A 15,840-nucleotide genomic window follows, 5' to 3' on the forward strand; every position below is an offset into this window, starting at 1 on the left:
TAAGCAAGCCGAGCAAGCCAGCAAGCCGAGCAAGCCGAGCAAGTCGAGCAAGCCGAGCAAGCCGAGCAAGCCGAGCAAGCCGAGCAAGCCGAGCAAGCCGAGCAAGCCGAGCAAGCCGAGCAAGCCGAGCAAGCCGAGCAAGCCGAGCAAGCCGAGCAAGCCGAGCAAGCCGAGCAAGCCGAGCAAGCCGAGCAAGCCGAGCAAGCCGAGCAAGCCGAGCAAGCCGAGCAAGCCGAGCAAGCCGAGCAAGCCGAGCAAGCCGAGCAAGCCGAGCAAGCCGAGCAAGCCGAGCAAGCCGAGCAAGCCGAGCAAGCCGAGCAAGCCGAGCAAGCCGAGCAAGCCGAGCAAGCCGCAAGCAAGCTGAGTAAAGCCGAGCAGGTCGAGCAAGCCGAGTCCAGTCTCCCGAAAACACACTTAAACTTGTTAAATAATGAATAATTCTTCTATAACATTCAATCCTCAAATTAAGACATTCTTGCTGTTTACAAAGCAATCATGGGAACAGCCAAAAAAGAAACAAAATTCTGAATTATTTAGAGTCATTATCATTCACGCGATGTAAGCTAATGAGATAATTCTGTAATTATTCTGAGAAATAAGCTAAAAAGAAAATGTAGACAATAACTTAATTATCTTAACCTCCCTGAATAGCTTTATGAACTTTTTGTAAGTTATGTAAACTAATGAAACTATTGTTTTATCTTCTGTCCAACTTTTTATGGGTAAACAACTGCAAGGAGAATGAAAAAAACACGAAAAATTTATTATTATACATTATGCGGGCATGTTGTTCCAAGCAATTGCATTTGACACTAATTTATAGGAAAAATATCTATAAAAATGTTCAAGTTTTGGCTAAGTTTTTTTGGGGTGATATATTTTTGGGTTCTGGAGGGGAAATTTGTACTTTTTTAAATGATGTTTTGGAGTAAAGTTGGGAATTTTAGAGGAATAATTAAGCTTAGTCGATTTTATAGCAACTTAAAACAAATTTATAGCAAATTTTAGATGTTGAGTTATTGAAATTCAAATAATTTGACAAAATTTCTGAAATTGAATTTTATAGCAACTTTATAGCAAATTTGTGACATTTTAAAATTGTTACAAAATATAGAATTCAAAAATTTTAACGAATTTTCTAAATTTGAAATTTATGGCATTTAACAATTTAACGAACTTTCTAAATTTTATAGCAAATTTGTTATTTTAAAAGAAAAAATTTTATAGCGAAAATTTCTGTAAAAATTTGACCAAAAATAAAATTCAACGAACTTTCCAAATTTGATTTTTATAGCAAATTTTGACGCAATATGAAATTCAAAAAATTTAACGAGCTTTACAAATTTGAATTTTATAGTAAATTTTTAGCAAATAAAAACTTTAATTTTTCTTCAGCACAATCAACTAAAAATTGAAATTTAACAGCATGAAAAAAAAAAATCTAGAACACAACGTCAAAAAGCTTTACATCCTTAAAAACGTTGATCCATATTTTTGATATTTTTCGATGCCAAGTTAAATAAATCTTGATTCACAAACAACATTTTCAATTTTTATCTTCAATATTTTTTTTTGTTCTTAATAAAACAAACTTTTCTTTTTCTGAGATTTATTTGCAGTAGTTTGCAGAAAGTTCTTTTTTCTCAATTTATATCTTCTTCAATTTTTTTATTCCTTTTCCTTCACTTTTGACTCTCGAATTGCAATTTTTATTTAGATCGAAAATGAAGGAACAAAAAAAAAAAAAACGTGGAAAGAAGAAATAATAAATTTTGATGTTATTGCATAAAAAATGAATAAGATTTTGAAAAATAAGTGAAATGGAATAAGTTTGTGGGGGGAATAAAATTGGATGAAAAAGTTTTGAAGGAAATTTTTCGACAATTTTTATAAAGAAATTTTAAATTTTTTTAATTTTTCTGTAATTTTTTAAAGAAAATTTTTTAAACTTTTTTAAGCTTGTTAGATTTTTAAAAAAAATTTGAATTTTTAAATTTTCAAAAAAAATTTAAACTTATTTAAATTTTAAAAAATTTAATTTTTAAATTTAAAAAAAAATTTGAATTTTTATCTCAAATGCAAATTTTTAAATTTTTTAATTTTTAAATTTTCAAAAAATTAAAATTATTGAAATTTTCTAAAAAATTTAAAATTTTAAAATATTGAATTAAACTTTTAAATCTATTTTAAATAGATTATTAATAGATTTTAATAGAATTACCAAAAAGGTTTAAGTTTTTAAGTTTAAAAATTTTTAAATTATTTTCAGATTTTTTAAAAATTAATTTTGATATTTAAATTTTTTTTTCTAAAATTTAGAACTTTAAAAATATTAAAAAATATTTTTTTCAAAATTTAAACTTAATCAAATTCATTCCCAAACTTTAATTTTTTCTTCATCTCCTTTGCTTTGTATAAACACTTTGAATATTTACTATATCTTTTAATGAGTAAATGAAAACATTTTTTTTTTCTCAAGAGTCTTATTTTCAAGTATAAAACAGTGAAACTAATTCAAGCGAACGTGAAAAATTGATTTGAAGTAAATAAAGAAAAGAAAAAATAGTTTAAATTTAAATAAAAGTCAAGTTTTTTGTTTGTAAAATAAATATCGAAAAACAAAATGATTTTTTAAGTTAAATTTGAAACGTCAATTTTTATTCAACTTTTTAAGCATTTTATTCAAAATTAAATTTGAATGTCCAAATTGATTTTGAACAAAAATCCCCCTACATCATTTTCTTCATCTCCTTTGCTTTGTAACATATGAACAAATACTTTGTCATATCTTTGTAACTATATCTTACTTACATTGAGTAAATGAAAATACTCATCTGAGTAGTCGTCTCAAGAGTCTTATTTTCAAGTATAAAACAGTGAAACTAATTCAAACGAACGTGAAAAATTGATTTGAAGTAAATAAAAAAAAGAAAAATAGTTTAAATTTAAATAAAAGTCAAGATTTTTATTTTTGCTTGTAAAATAAATATTGGAAAATGGAATGATTTTTGAAGTTGGAATTTAAATCACGATTTTTAGTCACTTTGTTAAGATTACGACTGCAAAACATGCTTTTTGTAATTTACAAATCAATCGGTTAATCGTTTTGAAAAAGTCGGTTCTAGATCAAGCGTGAGGCCTGACTTGCTACGGCCAGCAGAATTGTGAAACGGCCTTTAAATGTGACATCATGACAAAAAGTCGAGCCTATTGGTTTTTTAAAATTGGCATACAGAAGTCGGCCGATAACAGCCATGCTTTGTGCCGTCATCTGAGCCGCCGAACAATCGGCACAATTGCAACTCTGACGGCCAGTAAAGTAAGTAAGTATGTCAGAGTCACGTCAATCTGGTGTCGGATTTGAACCGAATTTAAACTGAATCCGACAGCAAGTTCAAATCGCATTGAACTAAACCTGAATTTTTGATAGATTTACCTATTGATTTGTGGTATTCAAGGAAGCATGGATTCCAGAGTCACGTCAGCCTAATGCCGATTTATGAATCTATTAACCGACTTTTGTGCTATTCGAGTAACTAAGCAATCTAGGTAAAATCAGAGTTGAAAAACATGCATTTATCATTGGCAAAATACTACAATTTCTTAATAATTTGTATGGTTTTGGAAGAAAAACCATATAAATTATTAAGAAATTGTACGGTTTTTGCCTTTACCTGTTTTGCAACTCTGGTTAAAAAAGCAATTTCCATAGATTTTCACGTAATATGAATTAATTATAATGAAATTCTTCACAACTCGAGTTAACTCCTTTAATGACCAGCGATAAAAAAATTTCAACAATTTCTCTCCATTTTTTAATTAAATCTTCAAGCCACAATCTTCAAACCAGAAAAATTCAACAAACAAAGCAAAAAAAAAAAATCGATTTTCCTCATCTTTAATTTTCCTTTCATTCCCTTCCTTATTCTTTTCATTCCTTATTTTCTCCACAGATGCCTCATCTCAACTCGTTTAACATGTCTCGAGACAAAAAAGAAATGTTTTTTCCTGCCTACTATCATCTTTTACTACACAAAATGAATAACAATTGAGAATGAACAGATGAGATAGACAGAACAAAAAAAATGAAGATTCTTTTTTCGAGTATTTTAATGTTTAAATTGTTTTGTTTTAATTTTATGTAGAGAATGTAAGCATGTATACTCATAAATAGAATTGGTGAGGAAGGAAGGAAGATGGAGAGATGTTCTATATGTGTTGCTTTGTTTGTTGTGAAAAATTGAAGCAATTAAAATTTTTGTTATGTTTTTTTTGAAATGTCGAATATTTCAGGGGATGGGAAATTTAGGTTTTAAGAGAATTTTTTAAAAATTGTAAATTTTAGGAATCATGATTTAAAAATAAAATTTTCATTTTAACTAAAGTAAAAAATTTAAAATTGAAAAATGTTTTTTTCCAAAAATTAAAAAAAAATTTTGAAAAAATTTATTTTGATTCAAATTGTTTAAAAAAAATTTCATGATTTTAAGATTTACATCTTCAAAATTTTAAATTTTTAAATTAAACCTTTTCAAATTTAAGTGTTTTTAAATTTTGATAATTTGAATATACTCAAATTTTAATAACTTGAAACTTTTCAAATTTTAAAAATTGAAACTGAATTTTTAAAATTTAAATTGAATTTTAAAAATTCAAATTTTAAAAATTTAAAAATTTAAATCTTTTCAAATTTTAATAAGAATTAAAATTGAATTTTGGGAAAATTAAATTTAAATTTAATGTTTTTAAATTTTGAAAACGTTAATTTCTTAAAATTCGAAAAATCAAATTTTTAAAATTTTAAAATTCAAAATTAACATTTTTTTAAAAGTTTCAAAACTCGAATTTCTTCAAAATTCAAAGTTTTAAAGTTCTTAAAATTCAAGTTTTAAAGGATTACAAATTTAAAAATTTTGAAATTTTGACGTTTCATCAACTTTGAAAATTTAACAAATTTTTGAAAATTCTAATTTTAAAATTTTCAAAACTCAAAGTATTTTAATTCAAATTTTTAAAATTCAAATTTTCAAAGTTTTCAAAATTCAAATTTTTAGGTTATGAAAATTCAAAAAATTATGAAAATTCTAATTTTTAAAAATTTTAAATTTAAATTTAAATTTTAAATTTTAAGTTTTAATTTATTTTGATGACTTTTTTTTAATTTTTCTCGAATTTCACATTTTAAAATTTTTAAGTTCATTTTTATTTAAAAAAGTTTTATTGTATAAAGTTTAATTTTCAAATTTTAATTAAGTTTAAATTTTTTAAAAACTAAAGTTTGTAAATTCATTTAGTTTAACTAGATTCAAATTTTCAAATTTAACTTAACTAGATTTAATCAATTTTTAATTTTTAAATTTCATTAAAATCCTTCTAAATTTCAAATAGACTTAATTTTTCAAAATAGATCCTATTTTCCCATTTCCACAAATAGCAATCATCCATACCAATCCCATCGAAACATCAAAGCAATTCCCCATTCCCGAAAAACTGCAAACATTTCAATTATCTTCCAGAAAAATAATCAGCAAAATGTACGAAAAAAATACTTCAATTTTCAAAAAAAACATCATCATTATTTTGATTAGAAATCATCATGCAGACATAGTCACGCATTACCCAACCCCTGCATACACACACAAAATTTTCCATTTCCTCGCTCATCACTTTGTAATTCCTTAAAAAGCAACAAAACAACAGAATCATTCCATAGAAAGCAATTTATGTGTAATTTACGTATGTATATGCTCATGCACACATGAATATCTCATTCCATTTTTATGTTATGTGTAGATTTGTAATGTACATGCTTTTTAAACTTAAGGAGCGAAATAAATTGCACAAAATGAAAATAATAACAACAATACATTCATTTTAAAATAACACATATTACATATTACAGGCAATAAAAGATTCATCTAAAGACAAAGAAAGGCAAGAAAAAGCCACAAATCTCAAGGAGAATATTTAAGGCGATGAAACATGAATTCACATTTTATATTCTTTCTTGCTTGTTTTTGAGGCTTTTTACTTGTCAGGAAAGGAAATTTAGAGTCAAATGGTCTGTCTGTCCATTTTAGGAAACTTCAATTTTCAAATATTTTTTGACCGTTATTTTTTTAAAATTATTTTTGTCTATTTCTCTTCAAATACGATCGATAATTTTTCAAAAATTTTACCTTTTTTCAAATTTTTGGCTGTAAAATTTTCAAATAATTTTTGACCGTTATTTTTTCAAATATTTTTGTCCATTTTTCTTCAAATTTATTCAATTGTTAATTTTTCAAATATTTTTTGACCGTTAATTTTCAAATTATTTCTGCCCATTTTTCTTCAAATTCATTCAACTATTAATTTTCAAATAATTTTTGATCGTTAATTGTTCAAATATTTTTGTTCATTTTTCTTCAATTTAATTCGACTGTTAATTTTTCAAATAATTTTTGTCCGTTAATTTTTCAAATATTTTTCTCCATTTTTCCTCAAATTCATTCGACTGTTAATTTTTCAAATAATTTTTTCAAATTTGTGTTGACCGTTATTTTTTCAAATATTTTTTTAGTGTCATGTTTCAAATATTTTTTGATCTTTATTTTTTTCAAATAATTTTTAACCGTTAAATTTTCAAAAGTTTGATTATTTTCCCAAAAATTTCTAGAATTGTTAATTTTTCAAACATTTTAAGACCGTTATTTTTCAAATATTTTTATGCATTTTTCTTCAAATTCATTCGACTGTTATTTTTTTCAAATATTTTTTGATCGTAATTTTTCAAATATTCAAAAATGCGCCTTTTAACCCCCCACCTCCCCCCTCTCCCACTTGCATTCATATATTCTCATTTTTATTGTTACAGATTTTGCCTCGTACAGATAAAAAAAGGTTAAAAGTTACAGAAATTGCGGCTTTAAAATGGTGCTCGAGTTGAAATGGAAAATTATTTACAGCATAAAATAAGACTGTAAATTAACATAGAAAATTAAAATTTATAATTGCATGCAATTCATATCTCATAGCTAAATGGAGGGGATGAATAATAATTTTCCATTATGGCAAATGAGTCTTAATTGATATGTAGAGAAGCATTTGGCATTTTATTGAAATGACTTTTCTCAGGTCATGAAAGTTTGATTTGTTTCCTTGGTGCTGCATGCACATTTGATTGAAGGGAATTTACAGCAATTATAAAGTTTATAATTTTGTATTCAATTGCAAATGGATGTGTAATGAATTGATAATGTACAACTGTTTAATTTTGATGAGTTTGAGATTGTTGTTGTGAATTTTATGCTAGCTTTAAGGAATTTAATTGTTGAAGCTGGAAGTTGACTTGAATTTTGTATGATAAAGTCAAGTTCGAACTCTGATTTCATAATAATAATTGATCTAAAAATGTTTGTAAATTAGCAATTATTTACTTCCTTGGTGCACGAGGGTCCATTGTCGCGCATAGGGAATGTCTGAAGACCGCTCTATCCTTCGAAACCTTCTGCCAGTTCGGGATAAATTATCAATTAGTTCAACCATTAACAAGGACTGGAGACGTGAGATCTGAACTTGCTTGACACTTCTTGCTTATGTGCTGACAATTCTCATATCTAGCATATTTTCCTGCATACCAATTTGTTCTAACTGGGTCTTAAAGCAACACATTGTTGTCGTTACACAACCACTACGTTGTCGTGAAGACTAGAAACCTTGAAAGTGCCCCGAAGCAACATTCGGAAATTACATTATACTTAGGCCTCTTCAAAGCGGATAGAGATAACAATTTGATTAAAAAGTACACATTTTGGATCATGATTTTGTTACAAAGCGTTATGATAGAGAATTGGGGGTCTAAAAATGCTATTTTCATCGTTACCTCATGCATCCAAAGAGTGTACTCTCAAAAGCAGAGTTAGGTCAGAGCAATGCTCACGAGCATGCTCATCTTATATATTTAAGGTTTGCAAGCTCACAAGAGCATGTTGTTTGGCTGTTATTGTACGTAATTTCACCATGATAGCTGTTTTCGGGCCATAGTCAGGGTTTAAAATGAACTTTGTGGCATTCTCAAGCAGACAAAGTGAATGCTTTCATGGTACCGCAATAGAACGTTGGTATTTTAAATCTCTTTGTCGTCTTAAGTCTTAAAGTTCGTCTTGTTTGGAATCTAATCTAAGTCTTCCCAGCACAGCTACGAAGAGGAAGAAAGAAAGGAATTCGGGGGATATAATAAGAAGGATCAAGGAGGCGGAACTTGAAAATTCATCAGTACTTACCCGTAGTCACTCGCATTTACGTTAATTTATGAAAAAGTTTTGTCAATAGAGATAGTGTCACACTTGAAATTGACAAGCAGTAGCCACTGATATAAGAGCCGACTAAGGGAGACCATGGATCACACTTGATCTGAACTACCAGCGAAGTAGGTAAGTAGTATGAACAAGTTCCACCCCCTTTGAGAAGGATACCCCCCTGAAAATTGATAATTCACAAGAAAACAGAAAGATAAAGATTGTACTTCCTTTAGAATAATTCCAACAACTCCCTCGAGTCCTCAATGATTGAGAAAAAAAAAAAAGTTATTTAATCTTTTGATTGCATCATGTCCTGCAATATCAAATACAATTTAAGTTTTTTGTACTCAAAATCAACTATCTCATCTTAATTTATGTATTATTACTCTAAAGGATTGAATTCTGAATATTTCAACAATTTATGATGAGTTTTAATTTTATGCTCAACAATTCAGACATGAATCATCTTAAATGATGCAAAAGTTTCATTTTCAAGAGCTTTTTTCTCTTGAAATTTAATTCCTGAGAGGAAACTTGAGGCAGCTTCATGTTATTCAGATGGAAACTTAAGATCCTTTAAATTCCTTTTTAGCGCATTTTTGAAACTTGTTTTCAAAAAGGTAGCTTAATAAATCACTTTGTCTGTTCGGCTGACGATAAAAACTTTTTATCTAGACATCGTAGAGAGCTCGGAATGGTTTTAAAAGATCAGTTCCATAAAGTTATTGCGGCCACGGGCATTTAAAAGTTTCAAATCAACGCATAAATGCTATAATTAACAATTTTTCATTTTCATATACAACAACAACACGTTTTTTCATTGTTTTGCAGTGTTTTTCAATGTTCTTCGATGTTTTAACAGTGTTTGCTTAAAAAAGTTTGAATTTTTTTTGACCGTTATGAGATTTAAATTATGAAAATCCGTTAAATTATGAAATTCTTAAAAATCTTCTAGGATGACTTGGAATTTACTGGACCTTGTTTTGCGGGTCTGGAAGTCACCTGGATCCTACTGGATCTTGTTTTTGTGGATCTGGAAGTGACCTGAATCCTACTGGATCTTGTTTTGTGGGTTTGGAATTGACCTTAATCCTACTGGATCTTGTTTTGTAGGTCTGGAAGTTAATTTTTAATCAATTACTGATCGCTGGGACAAAAATGCGCTTAAGTCCCTCGATCAATAACACGAGGACTTTTGTAATTTTTTTCTGGAATTTTCCTACTTTGATACTTTGTTGCTGAAGAATTTTGCAGCTTTAATCAACATTTAAATTCAATTTTCGTCCAAAAATTTACGATTTACATGCAAAAAAAAAGTCTTGTAAAACTTGAAAATTTATGCAGCACAAAACTGCTTTTGCTTCCTTCCTGTCGCCGAACAATTTCTGTTCCTTGCCATTTTCTTTGTGCGCTTGAAAATTAAAATTACCGAATATTGAATGGGAAGTTTTTCTAAGAATGAGAATTTGTCGCATGGGAAATAAATCTTTATATTTTTTTGTTCAATCCACTGCTGTACAATTTGTGCTGGAATTAGTTGCTGAGTTTTTGAAACGAATTATCTTGCGGAAATTGTTATTTTTTTGTTTTTCTTCAGGGAACTTTTGTTGTGAAACACAGGAAGTTGAAGTTTTGTGCTAATTTTGCTGATCAAAGGGGCTGATATCTCTGGTGGTTGTATGGTACGGTATATATATATATAGACCACTGGTTTGGTACAATGGTCCACCAGATATGCCAAATGATACACCAGGAATGAAAATAGTCAAATGGTCCGACGGGTACGGTACAGGTGCATCGGCGGTACGATGACATTGTATTGGTAAAACCATGCTGTTGGATCAATGGTGATCCGATGGTACCATGCCACCAGTGCATCTGAACCATACCGTTGGTGCCCCAATACTGCACCATCATATTAATATACTAAGCAGCTGGTACAGTCAACTAGTACTTTGTCATACTGGCTGTGCAATTTTACCGAACCAGTTATGTAGAACTGTCATTCTGTATCATCCAACGGAGAAATCAGCCTTAGATCTTACGGTTCATGCTCATCAAGATGATTTGCGCATTATGTACAACTCAAGCCTAATGACTGTTTTACGAGTCAGGGGTAACGTCCAATCACCGAGTTCAAATCTAGAACTACTGTTTATAGAGGTATCAGAACCACTCCTTTGACGACTATACTGCCAGTAGCCTCTAAATGGAGTTTATGAACTGCCTTCCCAAGACATATGATTCGAAAAAGGACAAAGAAGAAATTTTCCCTCTCGAGTCTCGAACCCAGGATCGCTGGGTCGGTAATTTAATGTAATGATCAAATTCCAAAGAACGAAACCAATAAGCCACCAAGTCACTTCGACTCCCAATTTCAAACTAACAATTTCAAACCATGTATTGCCTCTAAATCATCTTACTGACACTTCTGCAAACCCAAAACAGATACAAAACTGACAAAAACTCTGATTATCTTTAACATCGGAAGCTATTTTATGCACTTAAAGTCCATTAAAACTTTCAAATTCAACCAATAATCCCACAAAAAAATTGCTGCCAACTTTCATCCAATAATTCTCTATACTTTTAATATCTACGACATTATTATATTGGGACAGAAGAAGCGACACATAAAAAAATACATGGATCAACGCCAAGCAATTTGAATGATAATAATGTCATTTTTTTCGATCCTTTATGTCGCTTCCTCATTCTCATTATAAAACTTAATTTTTTTTCGCAGTTCCATTTTTATTTTAATCATTCAGACTCAATTTATAATCTTGGAGCAAAATCTTTGTTATTTTGCTGACAATTGCATTCAGTCAGCCAACAACTTGCTAAGTGCCACCCAACTATGCACAATTTCTTGTCTTAACTATAACTAGATCTAAATAGTGAGATGAAGAAGAGCAGTGAATGGAGTCATTAAAATTCATAATAAGACTCTCAAGCTACGGATGAACAAATGATTGTGAAAATGGAAATAAAGTGTGGAAAATGGTGAACGGAATGAATTGTGTGGCTGCATTATGTTATTATTATTGTTTTTATTAAAGTTTTTTGCTGCTCTCAATTTTTGATGTGCTCCATTTAATATTTTTGCTTATTTTTTGTTCTTGTAAATTGCTTTGTGGAAGGCTATTTTGGGGTTTTTGAGGTATCCGAAAATTCGGATAGTGACTTAGAAGAACTTATTGAAATTGTGTTAAAATTATCATTTTGGAACTCATTGTAGGAGTAATCTAGAATCATTGTAAAGTGTTCCTGGCATCATTAACGTGTCGCAATTCCACCAAATCGTGTTTTTGTGATTAGAAACATCGAAAAAGGAGCCGAATCGGACCAAAATTTTCCTGGAATCGAACCAGGGACGCTATCGTAAGAGGCCGATACTCTGCCATTTGTTCATTGCTGCTAATTCGCTAAACAGGATTTGTCGAGAAAATTAAGTTGCTAAAAGTTCCCTTGATCTATCTTTGTTTGATACTTGCTTATTTCGTTGGCAGTACATAACTATTGTGATGACATTCAATAGAATTCATCTAAATCAAGTTATATTACTGGCTAGAAATTTAGTCAAATGGGGCTACAAATGAAGAAGGCTCCTTTAAGCAGTTTTCATAGACCTAAGATAAAATTAAAACCGTTTTCGTGTGGCGTCGATGAAGCTGTCACATTTAATTAGTTCTTATTTCTTAGCTTTAGTAAAATCATCGGAAGTGTATCCTAAGAATCTAGTCAAGATTATTACTTTATGTGTTGGTTGTAGCATTGGAATATTTGGCACAGATTATGTCTTTTGTATTCTGCATTCATAAATCTTTATGAACATTAGAGGTCGCGTCCTCATTTGCTTCCTTTTCTATGTTATCATATGACTTTGTTTGCTACATGACTGTACCAGTACAAACCTTGAATCTTAAAGTCCGCAAATTGAAAAATTTCATAGCATCCTTTAAAGATTTTCAGTTATTTAAATATTCTTCAATTTTCACAATTTAATTCCCCAAACTTTACAAAATCAAAAATTCCAACTAAAAGTTGAACGACTCTTTTTTTTTAAAAATTACAATTTCAAGCAGTCCAATTTCCTATTCATGCATGAAAGCGATAAACTTTTTCCGTCATCAGAGCAGCACAAAAAAAAGCAATCCTTTTTTTTCCAAGCTGAATTTTTCATGTCGAAAATGGAAAAGCTCGAAATTGAAAGGTACAAAAAAGAAATATCCAAACTATCCCTTTCAACCTGAATGATGGATTGTGTCGACCCCCCATCACACAGTTAAGTATAGCACGACAGCATCTGTATTGAATTTACATTCATTAATTCAGCATTTTGATGCTAATTTTAGTCGACGAAATGGATATGCTGAAAATATGCTTACTTGTGATGTTAATAGTCTTTGCATATATTCGTCAATAGCTTAAACGTTGTGTGTTTGTGTGTGCGTCTCAAGTGAGGCAGGTGAAGTTGATTGATGATCTGAATATTTATGCTTATTTTTCCTTTCATTTTTTCCTCTTTTTTACCGTGAAAAATTGATGAAGATGAGCTCAAAAAAAATAAAATTCATCAAAAGGGAATGAAAATTATGCTGACATCGTTGACATGATGTCTGTTGAGCGAAAAAAAGTAATCAGGATGAAGACATGAAAAGGTGTGCAAAAAATTATATGTTATGAAAATGAGCTTCAAATGAAGTTTCTCTTGATGTTCTTTTTAATGGAAGAGATTAGATGCTTGAAATGTGGAATGAATTTTTTGAGATTATAATGAAGTGTGGATTTGCAGGGTTGAGGATGAAATAGAAAATTGAAGAACTTTGTTTAAATCAGAGGATGGCGGTTTGATTTCTTTATCCGATTCTAGGCATCAAAATTGACAGATAGGTTTGAATAAGCATAATTCCCCCCGAAAGGCACAGTAGAAAAAATGCAAAATTAGGTTCTACGCTAGTGGAACTCTAGTATGTGGTCGTACTTCACTCAATCTGCCTTTAGTTGGATCCAGAATTCCCGTTCCCGATTCCCAAAATCTGATGGTATAGGATTTTTGAAAACGCTACCCTAGACTAGAGTCACGACAGTCTAAGTCCAGATTTTTCAACATTCCTACACCGTGTCTCTTTCAAACTACTGGAAGCTGTCGATTTTGTTGAAGCATCAAGAGAATTTTGCATGATTTCTAATGCTTGACATTACATAGCTAAGTACAGAGTTGGCATAGAAATAGAAGGAATCTGCTAAAATTCGCCCAATTGCGGTTTCCGCAGGAGGTCCTTTAGTCAAGTTGCCTCTTTCACAATTTGTCTATTTCAACCGATGGTCCCTTGAACATGTCGCGTGTCATGTTGCACATGTCAAGAGTCTTCTGCCGATGACTCTTTCCGCGTGCTACTTTCGCCAGTATCGAAAGATTGACTGGTAAGCTGCAAAACCTGATTTTTTTTCAACTCTTAAATTTTAAAATTAAAGAGGTTAAATAAAAGAAAAAATTAAAGAGGCTCTATTGATTATATTAAATCCCTATTGCAATATCAATTCCTGGATTAAATTCGCATCTACTCTATGTAGTGAGTACGCTTAAGGCAATGACTAGGCCTTGACTTTTCTTGATAATAGTAAAGTCAGTCTAACCTAAGCCGTCTACTACAAACGGAAGGCACGCGGTATAGAAATCTCTGAAAATCTTTCAACTGAAATTCTAATTTGAGGCCAGATTTCATTGAACCTGGTCTGGGCTACGTTGCCTTAAGGTTCGATTTCAGACGTGTGCTTTCCTGGACAGATTCAATAAGTATCAACTCTGTCCTTAAATAAGACATAATAGACAATATTTTAAATTCTTCTATTATGCAACCTTTTAGTTATGAAAACAGAACATCACAAAGTAATCAACTGTCACCACAACCACAAGAGAAACAAAAAAGAAAAAATAGAAAAAAAATCACAAAGGAATAAAAAATTGCGCGCAAATAAAAATAAAATTCCGGAAATTAAAGAATTATATCGTTGCGGCACAACAAAAGGAGTTTATTGACAGCGTCTGATATAAATTTCAATTTCCGTCTTCTAACTGCTACTTGCTTTCCCCTCTTTTCTCTTTTTTATTGATTTTTTTTTTCTTTTTTTTCATTTATTGTTCTTTATTTTTTCAATAGATTATGGCAATAAGTTTATTTCAATACAATTCGTACATAGGAGTTATTGTAATAACCGTAATTTATGGAAAAAGGAGAAAAACCTATAAAAAATAAATTTCACAAAAAAAATAAATAAATTGAACAGTAAGATATGTAGTTATTGCTTATTGGACCCGAAAGTAGCTATAATTTTAAAATTGGGGGTTATGTCGGGGTTGGGGTTAGGCAATTTCTTTTGGGTGAATTATTTCCAATTTGATGGGATTTGCGAGATTATTTTCAAATTGTTGTTTTGAAATTAGAATGAATATTTTTTTAAAAAAAATATAAAGAAGCATTTAAATCAAATAAATCTTCAAAAATTTCTTCAAAAATTTTCAAATTTTTAAGGAAAATCAAATTTTTTTTCTAAAATCTTAAATTTTGAAAATTTGAAATTTTAAAAGAAGTGAAAAAAAAAATCAAAATTTGAATTTTTTTTTGGAGATTGAGAAAATGTAAATTTTTGTATTTAAAATTATCTTTTCAATTCATTAATTCATGATTTTAAATTATAAAATTTTTGAATTAAAATTTTAAAAAATTTTTGAACTTAAATTTTGAAATTTTCGAATACAACTGATCAAAATTCAACTTTTCAAGATAAAATTTTTGAAATTTTTGAAATTTTTGAAAAAAAGGGAAAATGTGGAAAAATTAAAAATTTAATATTCCTTAAAAGAAATAAATTAAAAGAATTTTAAAATTTAAAAATTAGAAGAAAACAAAAACAAAAATTTTAAAAATTTAATAATTTAAAAAATTTAGAAATTTAAAAAAATATATTGTAAAATTTTCAAATGATACAAAAATTTAAAAATTCAAAAAATTGAATAAATACAAAATTTTAAAAAAATTTAAATGATTTCAAAAATTTTAAAAAAATTGGAAAAAGTTGCTGGTTAAATTTTAAAAATTTTAAAACTAAAACTTAAAATTCTAAAAATAAAACTTAAAATTTTGTCAAAATTTCTTAAAATTTTTAAAAATAAATTTCTTAAATACAATAAAAAATATGAAATTTTAAAAATTTAATTTTCTAAAAAAACTATTTCAAAAAATTTAATTTATAAAAATTCAAAAAATTCGAATAAATTCAAATAAAATTCCAAATAAAATTCAAAAAAAATCTTAAATTCACAATTCCACCTTTAAATATAATCAATAATATCCTCAATCCCCCACATCCACCTCTCCTTATACAATATCCTCGATCGTAATCCACATTTCCATTCCTTCTTATTCAAAAGAAACTTTTCCTCCATAAAGTCGACAAACTGATAATTTTTCAAATCCATCCACAATGCTGTCTCTCTCCAACTTCTTAAACAAACTTGTTAAAAAGGCCATGATTTCCTTCTCTGTTTGTT

This window comes from Chironomus tepperi, unplaced genomic scaffold (genome assembly GCF_022539635.2).
Source record: "Chironomus tepperi strain 1889 unplaced genomic scaffold, CSIRO-AGI_Ctep_v1 contig_365, whole genome shotgun sequence".
Classification (NCBI taxonomy): Eukaryota; Metazoa; Arthropoda; class Insecta; order Diptera; family Chironomidae; genus Chironomus; species Chironomus tepperi.